A 21781-nucleotide genomic window follows, 5' to 3' on the forward strand; every position below is an offset into this window, starting at 1 on the left:
ACAAATTCATAAAGCACTTGCTGTTCGATCATTCTTACTCAACAAAGAAACTGCTCTTTATTTTGACATGAGATTTCTACAGGAAACAATTTGGCACATTTTGGAAGGCAAACTTGAAGCAACCAACAGATTAACTAATGTATAGCAATTCGCTGTACACTATGTGGTCCTCCTGCACCCCCCTCCCCCACCCCCAGCTCCCACCCCTAAGTATGCTCTTGTCCACATTATGGCTGTTTTTCTATTACGTTTTGTATTTCATGAAACGCACAATCGTCAAAAGATTACTTTCGTTCGGATGACCTTCATTCATTTGTATTCAACAATCACTTCAGTGAAATGTTGAGAAACGTGTGAAATTTAGCCCTAAAGGATATATTATACATACCTGTATGTCTATAATATATCATACTGTAGAAGATATTAGGCACGTGCCTTTACACTGTCATGTTTTTTTTTTAAATACGGTACCCATATTCTACACTTGATCACTACTTGGCAAAATGTAAACGAGTAGAAACATGATATCTTGTACACATGTTGCTGATTAAAGTGTCCTGGATCACCTTTGACGTTCATCATGTTTAGTCCTGGATCACCTTTGACATTGTACCATCATGCTTCAAACTTGTTCAAAAGAGGGTGTCAGTGAGTTATCTTTCGAAGGCTGCTTATGAGAAATTTGGACCATTCAAATGGTGACTTACGTTCCAAATGACGTGGTGTAAATCAAAGCGCTGTGTTGCAGTGTTCGAGCGTGTGTTGGATTCAGGTAGCTGTTCGGTGGAGTGACATTATATACTTTATTATTATAATTTTATGATTTTTTTTTAATTTAATTTTCTAACTTTATTTATAGTGAAGAGTTAAAAAGGAACGAGCCACGCTTTACTCCAACTAAGGAGGAACATTTAATTCTGTCATCAAACGCGATGACGTCATCCCCGCCTATTGATCATGAGGCGGATGTTTGCCTTCCCACCACTCAAAATCGTCATGCATTATGGAAAGCTCTGAAGATGCCTTCCCGCTACCTGCTTGGCCAGCAAGGTCATATGTGCTTTATCGAAGGAATGGGTCATAGCTTTCATTGTCTGTGATGCACAATGGAAGGTCTATGGATGTTTGTTGATGGTGCTTTGAACTCAGCATGGCTCACTCCGTGTGCTCTGTGATTTGGGTGGGACATTCTAAATTTTTAATTATGTCATTACTTTATTTTTTTAATAAACTATATTATAGACTATTGTCCTTACATGTTTTTAGGCATGGACGGCTGAAACAGATTGATGGCATGTCCATTCATTTCAATTCTGTTTTGAGTTTGAGCATGGTCACAGAACAAATTCAACATGTATCTCAAAGCACCATTTTAGCGATTAATGTGCGCGGATCCTTGCAGACATGTTTTTGCTCATCAACATTTTGAACCTCACTAGTCACCTAGTAAGGTTTAGAAGATCCAAGTAGTGTAACTAGTGGACATAATATGCCTTACTAGTGAGCTAGTGATCAATTTTTAAACTGACAAGTTCACTGCTAAGGCCAGAACACCTTAACTAGTGTACCCAGTGGACATTTGGCCCTTACAAGTGAGCATGTCAACTGTAACATGCGATCATTCATGTCTCAGTTGCGACTCGAACACCGACATGTTCACAAGTGGGCTGCATGCAAATGAAGCAGGCGGGACAAGAATTTTGATTGGTCAATATTCAGAGAATGAATATTCAGTCTTAAAGCTTTAACCCTTACGCATCCGGCTCATAATAACTGAAGAAGAATGTACAGAAGTGATTTTATAAAAACAATTCATACTTTTGATTAATCTTTCTCTCTCTCTCTCTCTCTCTCTCTCTCTCTCTCTCTCTCTCTCTCTCTCTCTCTCTCTCTCTCTCTCTCTCTCTCTCTCTCTCTCTCTCTCTCTCTCTCTCACTCTATATATATATATATATATATATATATATATATAATACATGTATGTATATATACTGTATATATACAGGTATATATACTGTATATATAATGTTACAATAGAACAAATCTGAATGAAATATCTAATCAATTGCATTTTTAATACATTTTTGAAATGGTAAAGAGACTTTATGGACACCCTATATATATATATATAAAAAAAAATCCTCATCTCACCCCTCGGGTGGTGTCCGTCCCTCATTCAGCTCGGGTCCTCTACCAGAGGCCAGGAAGCTTGAGGGTTCTGCGCAGTATCCTTGCTGTTCCCAGCACTGCACATTTCTGGACTGAGATGTCCGATGTTGTTCCAGGGATCTGTTGCAACCACTCATCTAGTTTGGGGGTTACTGCCCCGAGTGCTCCGACCACCACAGGCACGACTGTCACCTTTACCTTCCAGGCTCTCTCCAGCTCCTCTCTGAGCCCTTGGTATTTCTCGAGTTTCTCATGTTCCTTCTTCCTGATGTTTCCATCACTTGGGACCGCTACATCCACTATAACGGCTTTCCTCTGCCCTTTATCTATGATCACGATATCTGGTTGGTTCGCCATTACCATCTTGTCAGTCTGGATCTGGAAGTCCCATATATATATATATATATATATATATATATATATATATATATATATATAGGGTGTATATATATATATATATATATATATATATATACACACACACACACAGTGGAGGGCAAAAGTAAAATAGAAAACACACACAATACTAATTGCGTATTAATTATCCATCCATCCATTTTGTGATCCGCTTTAACCTCACAAGGGTCGCCGGTTAGGGGGTGCTGGAGTCTATCCCAGCAGTCTTCGGGCAGTTGGCGGGGGACACCCTGAACTGGTTGCAAGCCAATTTCAAGGCACAGAGGGACGAACAACCATCCGCACTCACACCCAGGGACAATTTAGAGTGTTTAATCAATCTGCCATTCATGTTTTTGGAATGTGGGAGGAAACCGGAGTACTTGGAGATTTTGCACTTGTAAAATTGGATTGATTAACACTGTATGGATACTATACAGCATAGGTGTCAAAGTTAAGGGCCCAGATCTGACCTGCCACATTATTTTATGTGGCCCATGAAAGCAAATCAAACATGGCAACATCCATGACGATTGCTAAAATATAGACCAACATTTAAAATTCTCATATGTAATAAATAAAAGAGACACTGAAAGCATTTTGTTGTGATTTTTCATTTGCAATTTCCCTTGCTGTTTGCAAGAACTTTTTGTTACCCTCATTCTTATCCTGGTAATTTTGTTACCAGCGTTTTATGTTGTACTTTATTGGCCGTGTGACCTTATTTTGTAACTAAAGCATTTTTATAATACAATTTCTTTTGGTATACGTATGAGGGATCCGCTCCTATTCCGGATTAGTCAGGCACCCAAATTGGCTGAAAGTAGACGTCTCATACGCAGCGAAGTTGAATTCCCATCAATGCCAGCATGTGTCACAAACCCCCACCTGTGAAACAAAGTCGTCAGTAAAACCCGTGTGTAGTTCGAATAAAAATACATACAAAAAAGCAACGACAAAAAATGGTAGTATCAGCGCTAAACTGGTCACTAACTCTTCTTAAATTAGCAATTGAAATGTTTATCGCGCGTGCTTCACTTTCACCGGCAGACCCTTGACGACAGGCACTCTCTATTGCCCTGCACCTTCGCCGAATACGTCTCAGGACGCTGTCCGCCATTGTTGTTCTAAAAAACTAAGTGGGCACAGAATTTCCAAAATCATTAGCCCTGACTGGTGGGATGATACTATTTTGAAACGTACAGCCAATAGGATACCGTTACATGTTTTCGTAATCATCCTTATTTGCATGTAATGCAAGTACAATGTAATGTCACTAGCACTACAAGTGGGCACATTTTTGGCCTTACATGTTCACTAGTAAGCGTCAAAATGATCTTACCAGTGAACTAGTGGGCACATTTATGGCCTTACATGTTCACTAGTAAGCGTCAAAATAATCTTATTAGTGAACTAGTGGGCGTTTTGCGGATTACATGTCAACTAGTAAGCCTCAAAATGATCTTACTAGTGAACTAGTGGGCACATTTATGGCCTTACATGTTCACTAGTAAGCGTCAAAATGATCTTACTAGTGAACTAGTATTTATTTTTATTTTTTTTTAGCATTACTACTATGCATACAGTGCATCATCCTATGTATGTTTGCACAAATGCCTGCTCTAATTCCTGATAGCCAAGCAGAGCTGCTCCTGTTCCCATTATGTGTGCTTAATATTTTGTAATGCATATTCTACTTGGCAGTATTTTTCTTTATTTTCAAGTTCAACATTAGATGTTTTATTTTTACATCACATGTTAAACTTACCCCGAGCATTGTAAAAAGTGGTTTCATTTAATTTAGTTAATTACCGTACGTTTTTCAGTCTAAAATTCAATTGAAAATGTTTCGATATAATAATATCCTCATCAAACACACCAGTCTTTTTTGTCTCTTATCTGCGACAAGCATTCACATACACTCATCCTGGGATTTGCTCTTTCTTATTAAATCTTGTTAATTACTTTGCACTTTGTGAATGTTTTGAAGATTACATTTTTTTCCAAAAATTGTCTCACAAATGTATTCAACCTCTTTCACAACTCTGACTTTTACCAGATAACCAGCACAAACTAAAACCAACCAGCAAACATACATGCTCACCTTGGTGAGTTTTACCAGGTCACCATACTAGTACATACTGCCACTAAATGGATAGCGGAAAACAAAAAAAAGGTTCATTTATCACTACACTATAAATGAGCTATAGTGTTGACGGTGAGTCTTTGTAAATGGTTGTCTGTCTCTGAGTCCTAAAACAGTGTATGCTTTATGAAATAAATATATTTTTTCCCAATTGCAAAGCAGAGACAATCTTTTTTTTTTTTTACAACTGAGACTGTTACGGCTTTGTAATACACATTTTCCTTTGTCTACGGGGAGTCACTAGTTTTCATGTCATCAAAAGGATTAAGGCCTACTCCAATAATTTATAGTCATTCAAAATTGCATCATAAACTGAACTTTCTTGCTGTGGAAAAAAAATACCACAAACCACAGGTAGCATTGTGACTTTCCTAATTTTCTTTTCATAAAACGACAACTAGTCAAACTAAAACAATGCCCTAAGTAATTGGAATGCCATTGTCATTAAACCAAAAGATAAAAAATTGAACCCACATTCTGAATGAATTAAACACCATTGTGAATGAAATCACTGTCGAGGATTTTAATTTTGGGCGGCCCTATGATTGACTGGTTAGCGCATGGCATCACAGTGGAGAGGTGCAGAGTTCGATTCTGGCATGATTGATTTATTGGAAAGGCCCATCACAGTCATTCTCATGCTTCTATGTAGAATTATCAACAGGCCAGTGTTTCTCTCTGTTGTCACGGTAAAAATAGTAATGTATTAAAAAGTTAAAAAGATAATACTCGGCCACAAAAAGGAAAAAAATATATTATCTGCCGTCATCAGCGGATCAGTCTTGCTCATCCATCTTAACTGCTTTTATAGGTTATTTGGTCATATGCAGTCAGTGCAGTCTAAGCATTCTTGTAGAGCTAGCTTTGCTTCATCTGTCCATTTTTTCACAGTTTTAACAACCGGTTTAACACATTTGAGTTTCTGTCTGTATGTAGGTATTAAGTGGATTAAATTGTGGTCAGAAAGACCCAATGCTGCACGGGCGACTGATCGGTATGCATTTTTGATTGTTGAATAGCTGTGGTCTAGAATGTTGCCTTCTCTGGTGAAACAGTCGATGTGCTGCTTATATCTGGGAATTTCACGGTTAAGGTGTGCTCTATTAAAATCGCCGAAAATGATCAGGGGTGACTCTGGGTATTTTAGTTCGAGTTTGTTTACTTGTTCGGCTAGCGTTTTGTATCGCCGTGTTAGCGTTAGCTTGTGGCGCAATGTAAACACTGACTAGTAAAAAGGAGGTGAACTCACGTGGCGAGTAGAATGGCTTGCAGTTTAAAGACAGCGACTCCAGGTCCGGGCTGCAGTGTGCGTCGAGCTTCGTGACATCAGTGCACCATTCTTCGTTGATATAGAAGCAAATCCCACCACCTTTCGATTTCCCTGATAGCTCCGTGTCGCGGTCGGCTCGGAGAAGGCGGAAGCCGGTAGATGTAGCGCGGAATCCGGGTGGCGGTCACTGAGCCAGGTTTCAGTGAAGCAGAGCGCAGCAGAACGTGCAAAGGTTTTGTTGGTCTTTGTGAGAAGAAGTTCATCCATCTTAGTTGGCAGAGATCGTAGATTAGCAAGATGGATCGATGGGATGGTGAAAAAAGGCCGAGCGTAGCCTCCCCAATGCGCAGCAACTTTTCCCTCGTGTAAGTAAGCCGCTCAGGGTCGGCAAAAATAAACGAAAATGACAAAAACAGGGATAATACTAGGGAGCGTGTGACTGAGGCTGCCATACCTGTCGGCGCCTGATGGCGTTTATTATCCGTTGTATTCTTTGCGTTCACTAACAGATGTAATGCAGAGGACCGCAGCAGCGCGACTTTGTGTGTATAAACACGGACACCCTGATTAGGAAAGGACAGTTTCCTACTCAGGAAACTGAGGTCTTTTGGGGTTCAGGGGTCACTCCTTAAGATGTTCTATCCACTCGGTGGTGGCCTCGGCCATCCATTATGGCATTGTCTGCTGGTCAGGCAGCATCTCAGCCCGGGACAGAAAGAGACTGGAGCGACTGGTCAGGAAGGCCAGTTCTGTCCTGGGTTGCTCCCTTGACACTCTGGAGGAGGTGGGCAACAGAAGGATGCTAACTAAGCTAAAAGCTATGATGGCCAGTCCCTCCCACCCCCTCCAGCCCACCCTGACAGCACTTGGTAGCTCCATCAGCCAGAGACTGTTACACCCGCGCTGCAAGAAGGAGAGATACCGACGCTGGTTCCTACCGACTGCTGTCAGGCTGATGAATAAAAAATAACAATCATAATAATAATTAAATGATGTGAAGGAAAATTGTAAATAGTACTGCGATTTATCCATTTTGTGTTCATATTGCATTTAATTGAAAGATGTTTGTTGTTTTTTTCTCTTTCTTCTTTCTACATACATTCTTGCTGCTGGAGGCTGTAAATTTCCGTAGTGTGGGACGAAAAAAGGATATCTTATCTTATCTTAATGTTTGACTAACCGGAGACCCTGTCTGAGGAGGGCATGTGGCGATAACGATGCGCTGATTGGCTCATTTGAATTTAAGGTGTGCCATACCTTAGCGTCAGCATATACGATGCGCTGATTGGCCCATTTGAATTTAAGGTGTGCCCATACCTAAGCGTCAGCATATACGATACGCTGATTGGCTCATTTGAATTTAAGGTGTGCCCATACTTAACCGTCAGCACGCGTCTCTCCCAATACACACGCATTCAAAATGCCTCGGACGGCGGTCGGAACCGGTCAGCGGCGAAGGGCGCGCATCGGACGATACCCGCCGTCGAACCCGAGCGTCGCGGGGGGCAAAAACGAGACGGCCGAACACCCGCATAGTGCGCAGGATTTTACAGCAGGTAACATAACGCGACGCTCGGGTTCGACGGCGGGTATCGTCCGAGGCGCGCCCTTCGGGTCGCCGCGCGCGGCGGGTCGACGGCCGCGCCATCTTGCAACACACTGTCAGACGAGGGCTCGGAACGCCCCAGTGCGCATGCAAATTAGCCATGTGCGCGAAAGCCGCGCGCGGGTTTCGAAATGTACCACCTTGTCTTGTCGTCCGAAATGAAAAATAAAATAATTTGCCCGCCCGCCGCCCCCTCTCTCTTAAAACTACTCGTCCGAGGCATTTTGAATGCGTGTGCATTGGGATAGACGCGTGCTGACAGCTGACGGTTATGTATGGGAACACCTTAAATTCAAATGAGCCAATCAGCGTATCGTATATGCTGACGCTGTGTGCAGTTCTGGCGTCGCGCATGCGACAGTTTATTTTCCCAATAAACTGCACGCCATTCTACTCGCCACGTGAGTTCACCTCCTTTTTACTAGTCGGTGTTTACATTGCGCCACAAGCTAACGCTAACACGGCGATTCAAAATGGAGGATTGTGTCAGGAAACAGACGCATGCGCAACGCCACAGTGTGCTCACAGCTTCAGCCCAGGAGAGCCGCTCACAGACAATTGGACAAAACGAATCGCGAGAGGTTTCGATTGTGTGCAGTTCTGCTCCCGTCTACCCGGGGTTCTTTGCAGCTGTTTAACAGCATAACACCGCAAGCTAAATGAACGTCACAATGGCGTCCTCAAATAATATTTGCATGCCTCAGACATTGCATTCACTTTCCACTAAAATCCTCGTGGCGGCCCGAAGGGTGCGCCTCGGACGATACCCGCCGTCGAACCCGAGAGTCGCTGGGGGCAAAAACGAGACGGCCGAACACCCGCATAGTGCGCAGGATTTTTCCACTGTCTTCCCGGGGTCCTTTGCAGCTATTTAACAGCAGGACACCGCAAGGTAAATGAGCGTCACAATGGCGTCCTCAAATAATATTTGCATGCCTCAGACATTGCATTCACTTATAGTGGAAGAACAGCACTGCACAGTCCTGTGCTCCTTGTGTCAGTATTTAAAATGGTTCTTAACTCCTCTTCTGATATATTTTTACGTGATTTCAGAGGGGATTTGAAAAGGGGAATTGTACACATGAAAAGGATATTTTTGTTTTCATGTTTAGTATTATTTTGGTAAAATTAGTGCTTTGTTTTTTGTTAAAGTAAGGGAAAAAAGACAACTACTGTTTAACAAAGTTAAAGTAAAAATGTCTTATTTCCCTAAAAGGGCTATTTGTATTATTAAGCAGGCACAACTTAACAAAATAAGAGTTCCTGTGCCTCAACACAATACCTCTCATTATTTGCTGTGTACTGGCAAAGTGAATAATTGTTATTTTCATGCACCCCATTATTGATTGGTTGTGAGGAGTGTTGATTTGTATAAGCTTGGCTTTACCATACTAAATGGGCATATAGCCCTGCTACCCATGATTCCCGAGCATGGAATTGGACCTTGGTCTTATTAAAAAAAACAAAAGTGGACCTACAGCATTTCTAGTTGAGGACCACTGGCCTAAAGTAACCATTACATCTTGCTGCAACAGCGGATAGAGGTAACCTTAAAAATAAAAAAAATAAAAAACGTGAGTAACTTTTTAATGCCTTTGAAAATTATACATTTTTTAAAAAGTATTTACAGTATGTGAACTGAATAAAAAAGTTACTCATTAAGGTGAAAGTAAAATTATATATAATATGTTGTGGTCACTTAACAGTCCTGAGGCCGGTTGTTAGAATCCGAGCTTGGGCCTCCAGAAGTTTGCATGCACTCTCCATGTTTGTTGGGATTTTATGCCTGTACTCTGGCTTCCTCCTGCATTCCAAAACCACACTTTTTGGGTTAATTGAAAACTAAGAACAAATCCTTAGGTGTGAATTGATGTTTGTCGATAAGTGCCCTGCAATAGAGAGGTGACCAGTCCAGGGTTTATCATGCCTATCATCGGGATTGAGCTGGGATAGGATCCGGGTCACCTGTGACTCTCATGAGCAATATAGAAAATAGATGAACGAATGTTACAGTTGTTTCCTTCAATTTACACACCTTAGGCAAGTTATAAAATCATTTCCAGAACGTTTAAAAAAAAAAGTTTTTACGGTGTTTTAACACATTTTTTAAATGATCAAACACGGTTAAAATGTATCATACAGTATATTAAGATAGAAATATCAACAAATAAAAATATTTGTACTCATAACGACTCGCGACGGCGATGATGAAGCAGCCATAACACAGTACAGTCCTGTTACAAGCCTGAAATAAAGGTGTTTTCTTGGTAAAAAAAAGTATGACCAACCTGGTGTTGAAATTGACCATTGAAAATGTCATGTATACATGAGCATATAGTACGTCTGCATATAAACATAGTCTCCGTGCTTTTGCATCAGTGACTTTTTTGTTGTTTGTATTTCTCACAAACATCTTTTTGGGCAGGTGTTGGCTGCTTGTGTTTTTTTTTTCTGTTGCAAACCCGGGTGGCTCCGCCATTGTTGTTTTGGAACTGCAGTGTGGAGGTGACTGATTGAGCGTGTGAGTGTGGTTGCTTTGTATGTGGTGAGTATAGTTTCTTTGGATTTTCCCCAGTGAGTGGTTGTTAAGGCTTTAAGTATTTTGTTTGATTGCTTGGCGCGGGTTAGAGTGTGTTGTGTGTGTTTTGAGAAGGTGAGTTTGGGGTCCCATGTTAATCCCAGTATTTTGGGTTCGCGGACTGTGGGTAGGGTGGTGTTATCTATTTGTAAAGTGAGCCTGTTGCTGTATTCTGCCGGATCCGGTGTGAACAGAGTGGTGGTGGTTTTGTCTGCGTTGAGTGTGAGTTGGTTCTGTTTTGTCCAGTTGTATATGTCGTGGAGATATTTTTGTACTTGTTGTTGTGCCTGTTGTGGTTTGAAATGTGTGGATAGAATGGTGATGTCGTCTGCATATGTAACTGTGTGTACATTTGGAGGTGGTTGTGGTAAGTCTGCCATGTATATGTTGAATAGTGTTGGTGAAAGTACTCCCCCCTGTGGTACCCCCGTTTTCGTGTTTCTATGTTCTGATGTTTCCCCCCGGTATTGAGTGTATTGTCTGCGTCCCCTTATGTAGTTGAAGATGTATTTGATGATGATGTTTGGGGTGTTAGTGTTGTTGAGTTTGTTTGTGAGTGTGTGTAGGTTTACCGTGTCAAAGGCTTTGGACATGTCTAGGGCTATGGCAACTGTTCGTTGTGGTGGTTTTTGTTGATTGAAACCTGTGGCTATGATGTTGTGTATGTGGTGTAGTGCTGTGGTTGTGGAGTGTTGTTTTCGGAAGCCGTGTTGGTGAGAGGGTAGTTGAGTGTTGTTGGTAATGAAGGGTAGTATTACCTTTTCCATTGTTTTGGCTATTGGGCTGTGTAGTGCTATTGGTCTGTAAGATGGGCCGAGTGCGTGGTTTTTGTTGGGTTTTGGTATTGGGATTATTTTTGCAGTCTTCCATATTGCGGGGATGGTGTTGGTGTTGAGTGATGTGTTGTAAGTGTGTGTGAGTAGTGTTATTGCTTTGGGGCCTAGGTGTTTCAGATGTCTGATGTTTATGTTGTCTGGGCCTGTGGAGTTGTTGCTTTTGGAGCGTTGTAGTGCTTGTTTGACTTGTTGTTCTGTGATGGTTATGGGCGTGGTGTTGAGTTTTCGTATTTTGCGTTGTAGTTGTCTGTATGTTCTGTTGGTTTTGTGTTGTATTATGTTGGTGAATTGTTTGTTGAATGCTCGTGCTTTCTGTTTGTTGGATATTGCCGTGTGTTGTCCGAACTGTATTGTGGTGTTTTCTGGTGCTTTTTGTTCTTTGTTTGATAGTCTTGTTACTGTGTTCCAGAGTATGTGTTGTTTGTGTCTGTGGTTCCATGCATCCGTTAAGTGTTCTTTCCATAGCTCTTGTTTGTGTTTTTGGATTTGTGTGTCTATTTCTTTGTTTAGGTCTGTGATGCGTGGGTCTTGGTGGTTTTGTTGTCTGATGTCGTTTCTTTGGCTGATGAGTGTTCTGATGTGTTGTGGTAGGAGAAGTGATTTGCTTTTTATTTTTCCGTGGGGTATGTGGTGTTTGTCTGCTGTAAGTATGAGGTTTGTGAGCATGGTGTTGGCTGTGTGGATGTTGTCAGGTATGGTTATGTTCTCCAGTGCTGATTCTATTTCAGAGGTGTATCCTTCCCAGTCTGCTTTCCTGTAATTTGTGTAAGTTTGAAGGTGTTGTTGTAGGCGGAAAGGAGCACGCGTGTTGTGTGTGATTTTGATAGGAAGGTGGTCTGAACTGAGTGCGTGTATTGTGGTCCATGTTGTTCTGTTTGTGATGCTGTTGCTGGCTGTTGTGATGTCCGGTGATGTTGGTTGTTGGTTGATGTTTGTAGGCTTTCTGGTAGGTGTGTTTGCGTTTAGAGTGATTTGTTGGGAGTTCTGTAGTATGTCTGCAATGAGGGTGCCTCTGTGGTCGTCGTAGGGAGAGTGCCATTGTGTTGAGTGAGCGTTGATGTCTGCGGTTAGAATGGTGTTGTTCAGCGAGTTTATGTATTGGAAGGTGTTGGTGATGTCTGTGTCTTCTGTGGCGTGGTCTGGTCGGGTGGTATCTCTGGGGGGTATATACATGTTGCATATGTGTAGTCTTTTGTGGTTGGTTATGTGAATCTTTACGGTTTGAATTTCTGTAGTGTTGGTGTTAATGTTGTTGGGGATGTTCATGGGAGTGAATGTGACTGATTTGTGAATGTATGTGAGCAGTCCTCCTCCTCCCTTGTGTTCTCTGTCTTTCCTAATGCTGGTGTAGTTGGTGAGACGAGGTGTGTTGTGTTGTTTTTCTAGTTTGGTTTCTTGTATGGTGATGATGTCTGCGTGCTGTTGTGAGGCGAGTTCTTCTAGTTCTGTTTTCTTGTTTTGGATGCCGTTGATGTTTATTTGTAGTATGGTCAGTGTGTGTTTGTTGTTTTTGTTGGTGGGTGTTGTTCTTTGTGGGTTGTTCGGGGGTTGTGGTGTTGGGGTGTTTGTTGTTTGCGTGTGTGTTCTGCATGTCCACGTGTTTGTGTATTGGCGGGTGGTGATGCCGGAGCAATGTCTGTGTATCCAGTGTGGGTGTGTTGAGTTGCATCTGAGTGAGGTTTGTCTGCGTGTGATGATTCTATTGCAGCTATTGCAGGTCCAGGTTTGGGGGGGGTGGTCTTGTGTTTGTTGTATCTCTGTTGGAGTTGTCTGTCCGTGTTGCCTTTGAGGGTAGTGTTGGTGAGGCGAGTGTGTTGTTTTGGTCTGTTTGTGCTCTGCTGCCTGTTGGTGTCCTACGAGGTGTTGTTGTTCGTGGTGGTGTTTTGGGATGTAGTCTGCATTTCCATGTTATGTTGTATTGTCTAGTGTTTATGTTTGTGCAATGTTTGTGTACCCAGTGTGGTGTGTGGTGGTTGCATCTGAAGGATGTCTGTCTTCTTGTAATCTGTTGTGTGCAAATGTCGCATGTCCAGGTAGTTTGTTGTGTGTGTGTTTGTTGCGTGCGTGAGAGTGTCTGTGTGGGCCCCGGATTTGTCTCTATGTCCCCCGCCTGGAGCAAAAGGTCCGCCCGCCACCCTGCCAGGTTCAGGGGGCGGTTAGCCGAAAAAAAAAAAACGGCCGTAAGGGCACCCCGTTCGGGGTGCAGGGATTGGTTCCTTGATTTGTCCCCCCGTTCGGGGGGAACCCTCCAACTGCGAGTAAGCCAAGGAGTTTGGAGGTACAGCAGGTTGACAGCAGTGTGATCGAGCAGATTAGATAGAGTAGAATTTGAATGGGGCTTCACTGATTTATTTCATACAATTCATATCTAAAACACAGTTGAAAAATATTTGATTGTTAAAATATTTAAATACAAGAACTATATCAAGAAATTAACAAAACATAGTTTTTTTAGTTAGGAGAAAAGTCTAAAAACATATCACAAATGACAAACGTTGTGCCTCTCCTCCTCCTGTTCTTCAATGAAGCTGATCACCCTCCAGCTCCCGTTAGAAACATCGTGCTGCTGAAGGTGTGCCGGCAGAATGGTTGTGATACAGGAGGTGCTGTGGACTCTCCCAGAAACGAGGACCTAGTTTAGTTGTAGATCCAGTAAAACATAGTGCAAATGTGACATTATTTATAATGCACAGTTACAGTCTTGTGAATATTAAAAAATGTACTTCATGTAATGCAGGAAGCGAATATTTCAAACGAACTAAGGCAGCAAACAGTAAGAGCAAAATCGTGTTCCAAACATTAACTCTTTTTTTAAATGTCAATTAGCTTGTGAGTAATAAGACAAAATGTGACTGTCAGACAGAGAACTGTCAGAGCAAACGGTAGATTTTAGAAAGTCCTGCCGAAATAAATCTGCACCCGACTGCGACTGTCAGCGTTGAACTGCCGCCATTGCTGTCAAAGTCAGACACATCTCCAAAATTGTTGGAGCAAATTTTTAAGCAGGCTTCATCTTGATAAATTGACCACGTATTTGACATTTACATCATAACGTTACCGCCTAAAATAATCGTAAAACAAAATTTTGTGTAACAACAAGAGTAATATGTACCCCAAAAGCTTTCAAAGCGTCTGAAAGTTTTCTCCTCCGTTTTTGTTGGGGCTTGGCTCGAAATGCATCATGATTGGCCGCCCGAAGTCCACGTGTCTGTCGGACGTGCTCTCATTGGTCTACAATACCATCACGGATGAATAAATACTCAAAGGGCTTGCCAGGCAAGCCCTTTGAACCCTTTAAATACTCAATGGGCTTGCCTGGCAAGCCCTTTGAGTATTTATTCCATATTGCCCACTAGTTCACTAGTAAGGTCATTTTGACGCTTACCAGTGAACATGTAAGGCCATAAATGTGCCCACTAGTTCACTAGTAAGATCATTTTGAGGCTTACTAGTTGACATGTAAGCCACAAAACGCCCGCTAGTTAACTAGTAAGATAATTTTGAGGCTTCTAGTGAACATGTAAGCCACAGAACGCCCACTAGTTCACTAGTAAGATCATTTTGACGCTTACTAGTGAACATGTAAGCCACAAAACGCCCACTAGTTCACTAGTAAGATCATTTTGACGCTTACTAGTGAACATGTAAGCCACAAAACGCTCACTAGTTCACTAGTAAGGTCATTTTGACGCTTACTAGTGAACATGTAAGCCACAAAACGCTCACTGGTTCACTAGTAAGGTAATTTTGACGCTTACTAGTGAACATGTAAGCCACAAAACGCCCACTAGTTCCCTAGTAAGATCATTTTGACACTTATTTATGAACATGTCAGCCACAAAACGCTCACTCGTTCACTAGTAAGATCATTTTGACGCTTACTAGTGAACATGTAAGCCACAAAACGCCCACTAGTTCACTAGTAAGGTCATTTTGACGCTTACTAGTGAACATGTAAGCCACAAAACGCCCACTAGTTCACTAGTAAGATCATTTTGACGCTTACTAGTGAACATGTAAGGCCATAAATGTGCCCACTAGTTCACTAGTAAGTTCATTTTGAGGCTTACTAGTTGACATGTAAGCCACACATCGCCTACTAGTTCACTAGTAAGATCATTTTGAGGCTTACTAGTGAACATGTAAGCCACAAAACGCCCAATAGTTCACTAGTAAGATCATTTTGACGCTTACTAGTGAACATGTAAGCCACAAAACGCTCACTAGTTTACTAGTAAGGTCATTTTGACGCTTACTAGTGAACATGTAAGCCACAAAACGCTCACTAGTTCACTAGTAAGGTCATTTTGACGCTTACTAGTGAACATGTAAGCCGCAAAACGCCCACTAGTTCACTAATAAGATTATTTTGACGCTTACTACTGAACATTTAAGGCCATAAATGTGCCCACTAGTTCACTGGTAAGATGATTTTGACGCTTACTAGTGAACATGTAAGGCCATAAATGTGCCCACTTGTAGTGCTAGTGACATTACACTGTACTTGCATTAAATGCAAATAAGGATGATTACGAAAACATGTAACGGTATCCTATTGGCTGTACGTTTCAAAATAGTGTCATCCCACCAGTCAGGGCTCATGATTTTGGAAATTCTGTGCCCACTTAGTTTTTTAAAACAACAATGGCGGACAGTGTCCTGAGACGTATTCGGCGAAGGTGCAGGGCAATAGAGAGTGCCTGTCATCAAGGGTCTGCCGGTGAAAGTGAAGCACGCGCGATAAACATTTCAATTGCTAATTTAAGAAGAGTTAGTGACCAGTTTTGCTCTGATACTATTCAAAGTTTGATTCAAAGTCCAATAGATCTCCGATCTGTCATCATTGCGGGACCCACTCCTAATGGTGGACGTGTTTGTTCCCATGTGGCACATCGTTTGCACACAGGTAAAATGGCTACCATTTTTTGTCATTGGTTTTTCGTATGTATTTTTATTCGAACTACACACGGGTTTTACTGACGACTTGCTGTGACTTACCTTCTATCACCCTGTCAAACGTCGTTTTATACCAGTGGTTTTCCTGCAAATCAGTAGACTATTAAGTAACGCGATGGCTGTACACTTTTAAGCAATAACTAGTGATCTTTTAGTTATTCAATTATAAGTTTGAATTATTTTTTTCTTGAGTAAAATGGTTAGAGAAAATAGCTGCTCGTGGTTTTGAAGCTGCATGTACTTTTATGTACATCTGTGTCTATATGCCTGTACTGTATACAGTATATAAAAAACACGTAGTGATTCGTTTGCTTGAATTCCTTAATCCTTTTATTTCCATACTTTAGGTAGACGAGGAAGACCAGCACTTGACATTACAAGTGATCAAATTGAACTGCTCCCCACTCAGGGCTTTACAGTGAGAGCCATCACTGAGATGTTGTGTTGTTCCTCTTCATACCTGCATAAAAAAATGAAGTTTTTTTCAGATTTCAGCCAGAAATAGATTTACTCCCATTCATGATGTTGACCTGGAAGAGCATGTCAGAAGATTGCACAGCCAATTTCCCAGATCAGGCTCGGAAGCAAGTGTTCTGCTACATACTCTTGTCCCTTCATGTATATATCATTATATTCATTGTGAAAGTGTACTTTCTTTATTGTGTTGTTTTATGAACCTGTTGCAGATGATGAGGGCATACCTGCGTGCTGATGGTATTGTAGTACAAAGAAAAAGAGTTCGAGAAATCCTCAACCGTATTGAGCCAGCTGCTGCAGCCCAGAGATGGAGCCAGACTGTGGCTAGAAGAACATACTATGTGCCATTCCCCAATAGTTTATGGCACATAGATGGGCATATGCGTCTCATTCGGTAATAAGGGATCATCTTATATTTGTACTCGTGGGAGCATTAGAAAGCCATATTGTATGGACAGCACAGATTAAATTGAATTTTATCATTTGTATATCCAAGTTACACAAACTCCAAATTGCCTCCATGTAGTCTTAAGTGCACAGCAATACCTTCTCTACCGAGATGATATTTCAAACAAGATATGAAACTTGATTGTTTTCTTGTATTTAATCATTATTCTTTTCATGTTTGTTTTACAGGTGGGTGTTTGTGACACATGCCGGCATTGATGGGAATTCCAGGCTAATAACGTACCTTCAACTGGAGCACAGACAACACAGCTTTGACAGTGTTGAAATATTTTGTCCAAGCCACCTGCCTGTATGGGTTACCCTCCAGAGTAAGATCCGACCATGGTGGTGAAAACACTGGTTGCTCTTTTAATGAACCTACTGCAGGGACAAGACACCAAAATTATTTCTAGCTCCAGCCAACACCCCCTCACAATTTACTCACACCTCCCATGGCCTGATTATCCACCAACAGGGGCCCTTTTTGGATTATCATTTTGGCATAGGAACTTTCCTTTCCTATCCTAACCGAGTGAGATGAGCCGGTAGCACCTGGAGCAAAGATCGTCTAAATTTTAATAATGCTTAGGAAAGGTTCTGACCATCCTTTACGAAAGGAAAGGAGATATATTATGCAGCAGGAATATTTAAAGGGGAAGTCTTTTTTTATGTTGTTGTTGTTGTTGTTGTTGTCGACCCCACCCGTGCCCCGACATTGGGGGACCGGGCCCTCACTCCGTCTCCCGGATCCCCAGACCCCCCTCCTCCGCCCAGCGGGCGAGCAGGGCCGCCACTCCGCTTGGGTTTCGCCAGAGGTCCTCCGGAGTCAGTGTGGTGGGTATGTTTGTGCAGGTGAACAGGTGTTGTGTGTCGTGCACTTGCGTGCCGCATAGCGCACAGAGTGGTGTTGGGTGTGTGTCCGGTGTAATGTTGTGTAGGTAGGAGTGGAGGGCTGGTGATTTGTTGGTTCGGAGTTGTGCTAGGAGGTGTCTGGTTCTGTGTGGTAGGTCTTGCTCTGATGGGTCTATTTCTGGTGCTGGTGCATGTATTACTTTGTTGTGTTGTCTGGTGTCCAAGTGTGTTTGTACAAAGTGGGTGTGTATGTCTTTCATGTTCTGTTTTATGGTGTCGTTGTTGGTGTCCTGTGGTGCTGTGTCTTTGTTGTGTGTGTAGTTGTTGTTGTGGAAGATTGTTTGTTTCTTTTGTCTGGGTGGTGGTGGTTGTTGAGTGAGTGGGTGTAGTGGGTGGGTTGGGTGTTGGGCTTTTTGTCTGATTTGCGATGCGTGTAGTTTTAGATGGGTGTTCAGTGGGAGAGTTTTTGTTTCCTCATGCAAGTGTTGTATGTTTGTGTCTTGTGTGCATCCTGTTGCTATTCTGAGTGCGGTGTTCTGTGTGGTCTGGAGTTTTGTCTTGTTTGTGTCCGATAATGTTGGTGACCATATAGTGTTTGCGTATTCGAGGCGTGTGAGTGTGGTTGCTTTGTATGTGGTGAGTATAGTTTCTTTGGATTTTCCCCAGTGAGTGGTTGTTAAGGCTTTAAGTATTTTGTTTGATTGCTTGGCGCGGGTTAGAGTGTGTTGTGTGTGTTTTGAGAAGGTGAGTTTGGGGTCCCATGTTAATCCCAGTATTTTGCGTTCGCGGACTGTGGGTAGGGTGGTGTTATCTATTTGTAAAGTGAGTCTGTTGCTGTATTCTGCCGGATCCGGTGTGAACAGAGTGGTGGTGGTTTTGTCTGCGTTGAGTGTGAGTTGGTTCTGTTTTGTCCAGTTGTATATGTCGTAGAGATATTTTTGTACTTGTTGTTGTGCCTGTTGTGGTTTGACATGTGTGGATAGAATGGTGATGTCGTCTGCATATGTAACTGTGTGTACATTTGGAGGTGGTTGTGGTAAGTCTGCCATGTATATGTTGAATAGTGTTGGTGAAAGTACTCCCCCTGTGGTACCCCCGTTTTCGTGTTTCTGTGTTCTGATGTTTCCCCTCGGTATTGAGTGTATTGTCTGCGTCCCCTTATGTAGTTGAAGATGTATTTGATGATGATGTTTGGGGTGTTAGTGTTGTTGAGTTTGTTTGTGAGTGTGTGTAGGTTTACCGTGTCAAAGGCTTTGGACATGTCTAGGGCTATGGCAACTGTTCGTTGTGGTGGTTTTTGTTGATTGAAACCTGTGGCTATGATGTTGTGTATGTGGTGTAGTGCTGTGGTTGTGGAGTGTTGTTTTCGGAAGCCGTGTTGGTGAGAGGGTAGTTAAGTGTTGTTGGTAATGAAGGGTAGTATTACCTTTTCCATTGTTTTGGCTATTGGGCTGAGTAGTGCTATTGGTCTGTAAGATGGGCCGAGTGCGTGGTTTTTGTTGGGTTTTGGTATTGGGATTATTTTTGCAGTCTTCCATATTGCGGGGATGGTGTTGGTGTTGAGTGATGTGTTGTAAGTGTGTGTGAGTAGTGTTATTGCTTTGGGGCCTAGGTGTTTCAGATGTCTGATGTTTATGTTGTCTGGGCCTGTGGAGTTGTTGCTTTTGGAGCGTTGTAGTGCTTGTTTGACTTGTTGTTCTGTGATGGTTATGGGCGTGGTGTTGAGTTTTCGTATTTTGCGTTGTAGTTGTCTGTATGTTCTGTTGGTTTTGTGTTGTATTATGTTGGTGAATTGTTTGTTGAATGCTCGTGCTTTCTGTTTGTTGGATATTGCCGTGTGTTGTCCGAACTGTATTGTGGTGTTTTCTGGTGCTTTTTGTTCTTTGTTTGATAGTCTTGTTACTGTGTTCCAGAGTATGTGTTGTTTGTGTCTGTGGTTCCATGCATCCGTTAAGTGTTCTTTCCATAGCTCTTGTTTGTGTTTTTGGATTTGTGTGTCTATTTCTTTGTTTAGGTCTGTGATGCGTGGGTCTTGGTGGTTTTGTTGTCTGATGTCGTTTCTTTGGCTGATGAGTGTTCTGATGTGTTGTGGTAGGAGAAGTGATTTGCTTTTTATTTTTCCGTGGGGTATGTGGTGTTTGTCTGCTGTAAGTATGAGGTTTGTGAGCATGGTGTTGGCTGTGTGGATGTTGTCAGGTATGGTTATGTTCTCCAGTGCTGATTCTATTTCAGAGGTGTATCCTTCCCAGTCTGCTTTCCTGTAATTTGTGTAAGTTTGAAGGTGTTGTTGTAGGCGGAAAGGAGCACGCGTGTTGTGTGTGATTTTGATAGGAAGGTGGTCTGAACTGAGTGCGTGTATTGTGGTCCATGTTGTTCTGTTTGTGATGCTGTTGCTGGCTGTTGTGATGTCCGGTGATGTTGGTTGTTGGTTGATGTTTGTAGGTTTTCTGGTGGTTGTGTTTGCGTTTAGAGTGATTTGTTGGGAGTTTTGTAGTATGTCTGCAATGTGGGTGCCTCTGTGGTCGTCGTAGGGAGAGTGCCATTGTGTTGAGTGAGCGTTGATGTCTGCGGTTAGAATGGTGTTGTTCAGCGAGTTTATGTATTGGAAGGTGTTGGTGATGTCTGTGTCTTCTGTGGCGTGGTCTGGTCGGGTGGTATCTCTGGGGGGTATATACATGTTGCATATGTGTAGTCTTTTGTGGTTGGTTATGTGAATCTTTACGGTTTGAATTTCTGTAGTGTTGGTGTTAATGTTGTTGGGGATGTTCATGGGAGTGAATGTGTATCTACTGTATATCTATAAAAAAAATCCTCGTCTCACCCCTCAGGTGGTGTCCATCCCACATTCAGCTGGGGTCCTCTACCAGAGGCCAGGAAGCTTGAGGGTTCTGCGCAGTATCCTTGCCGTTCCCAGCACTGCACATTTCTGGACTGAGATGTCCGATGTTGTTCTCGGGATCTGTTGCAACCACTCATCATCTAGTTTGGGGGTCACTGCCCCGAGTGCTCCGACCACCACAGGCACGACTGTCCCCTTTACCTTCCAGGCTCTCTCCAGCTCCTCTCTGAGCCCTTGGGATTTCTCGAGTTTCTCGTGTTCCTTCTTTCTGATGTTTCCAGCACTTGGGACCGCTACATCCACTACAACGGCTTTCCTCTGCCCTTTATCTATCATCAGGATATCTGGTTGGTTCGCCATTACCGTCTTGTCAGTCTGGATCTGGAAGTCCCGTAGGATCTTCGCTCTGTCATTCTCCACCACCTTCGGAGGTGTTTCCCATTTTGACCTTGGGGTTTCCAGTCCGTACTCCGCACAGATGTTTCGGTAGACTATGCCAGCCACCTGGTTATGGCGTTCCATATAGGCTTTCCCTGCCAGCACCTTACACCCTGCAGTTATGTGTTAGATCGTCTCAGGTGCCTCTTTGCACAACCTACACCTTGGGTCTTGTCTGGTGTGGTATATCTGGGCCTCAATGGCTCTAGTGCTCAGGGCCTGCTCCTGAGCAGCCAGGATGAGTGCCTCTGTACTGTCCTTCAGGCCAGCCCTCTCTAGCCACTGATGGGAATTCTTGAGATCGGCCACTTCAGTTATGGTCCGGTGGTACATCCCGTGTAGGGGCTTGTCCTCCGATGATGGTCCCTCTTCCAGCGCCTCATCCTCTGTTGCCCATTGTCTGAGACATTCTCTGAGTACGTCATCCGTTGGAGCCTTCTCCTTGATGTATTCATGGAGCTTGGATGTTTCATCCTGGACAGTGACTCTCACACTCACTAGTCCCCAGCCGCTTTCCTTGTTGCCAGTTCAAGGTTGCCATTGGCTTGTGGTACACCGAGGTACTTGTAGCTGTCCTCAATGTCTGCTATTGTTCCTTCGGGGAGTGAGACCCCTTCAGTCCGGACTACCGTTCCTCTCTTAGTCACCATCCGACTATCACATCCCGATGTCGCTGCTGTAGATCCTGGTTGTGTGGATCAGGGAGTCTATGTCCCTTTCACTCTTAGCATACAGCTTTATGTCATCCATGTAGAGGAGGTGACTGATCGT

This window comes from Hippocampus zosterae, chromosome 9 (genome assembly GCF_025434085.1).
Source record: "Hippocampus zosterae strain Florida chromosome 9, ASM2543408v3, whole genome shotgun sequence".
Lineage (NCBI taxonomy): Eukaryota > Metazoa > Chordata > Actinopteri > Syngnathiformes > Syngnathidae > Hippocampus > Hippocampus zosterae.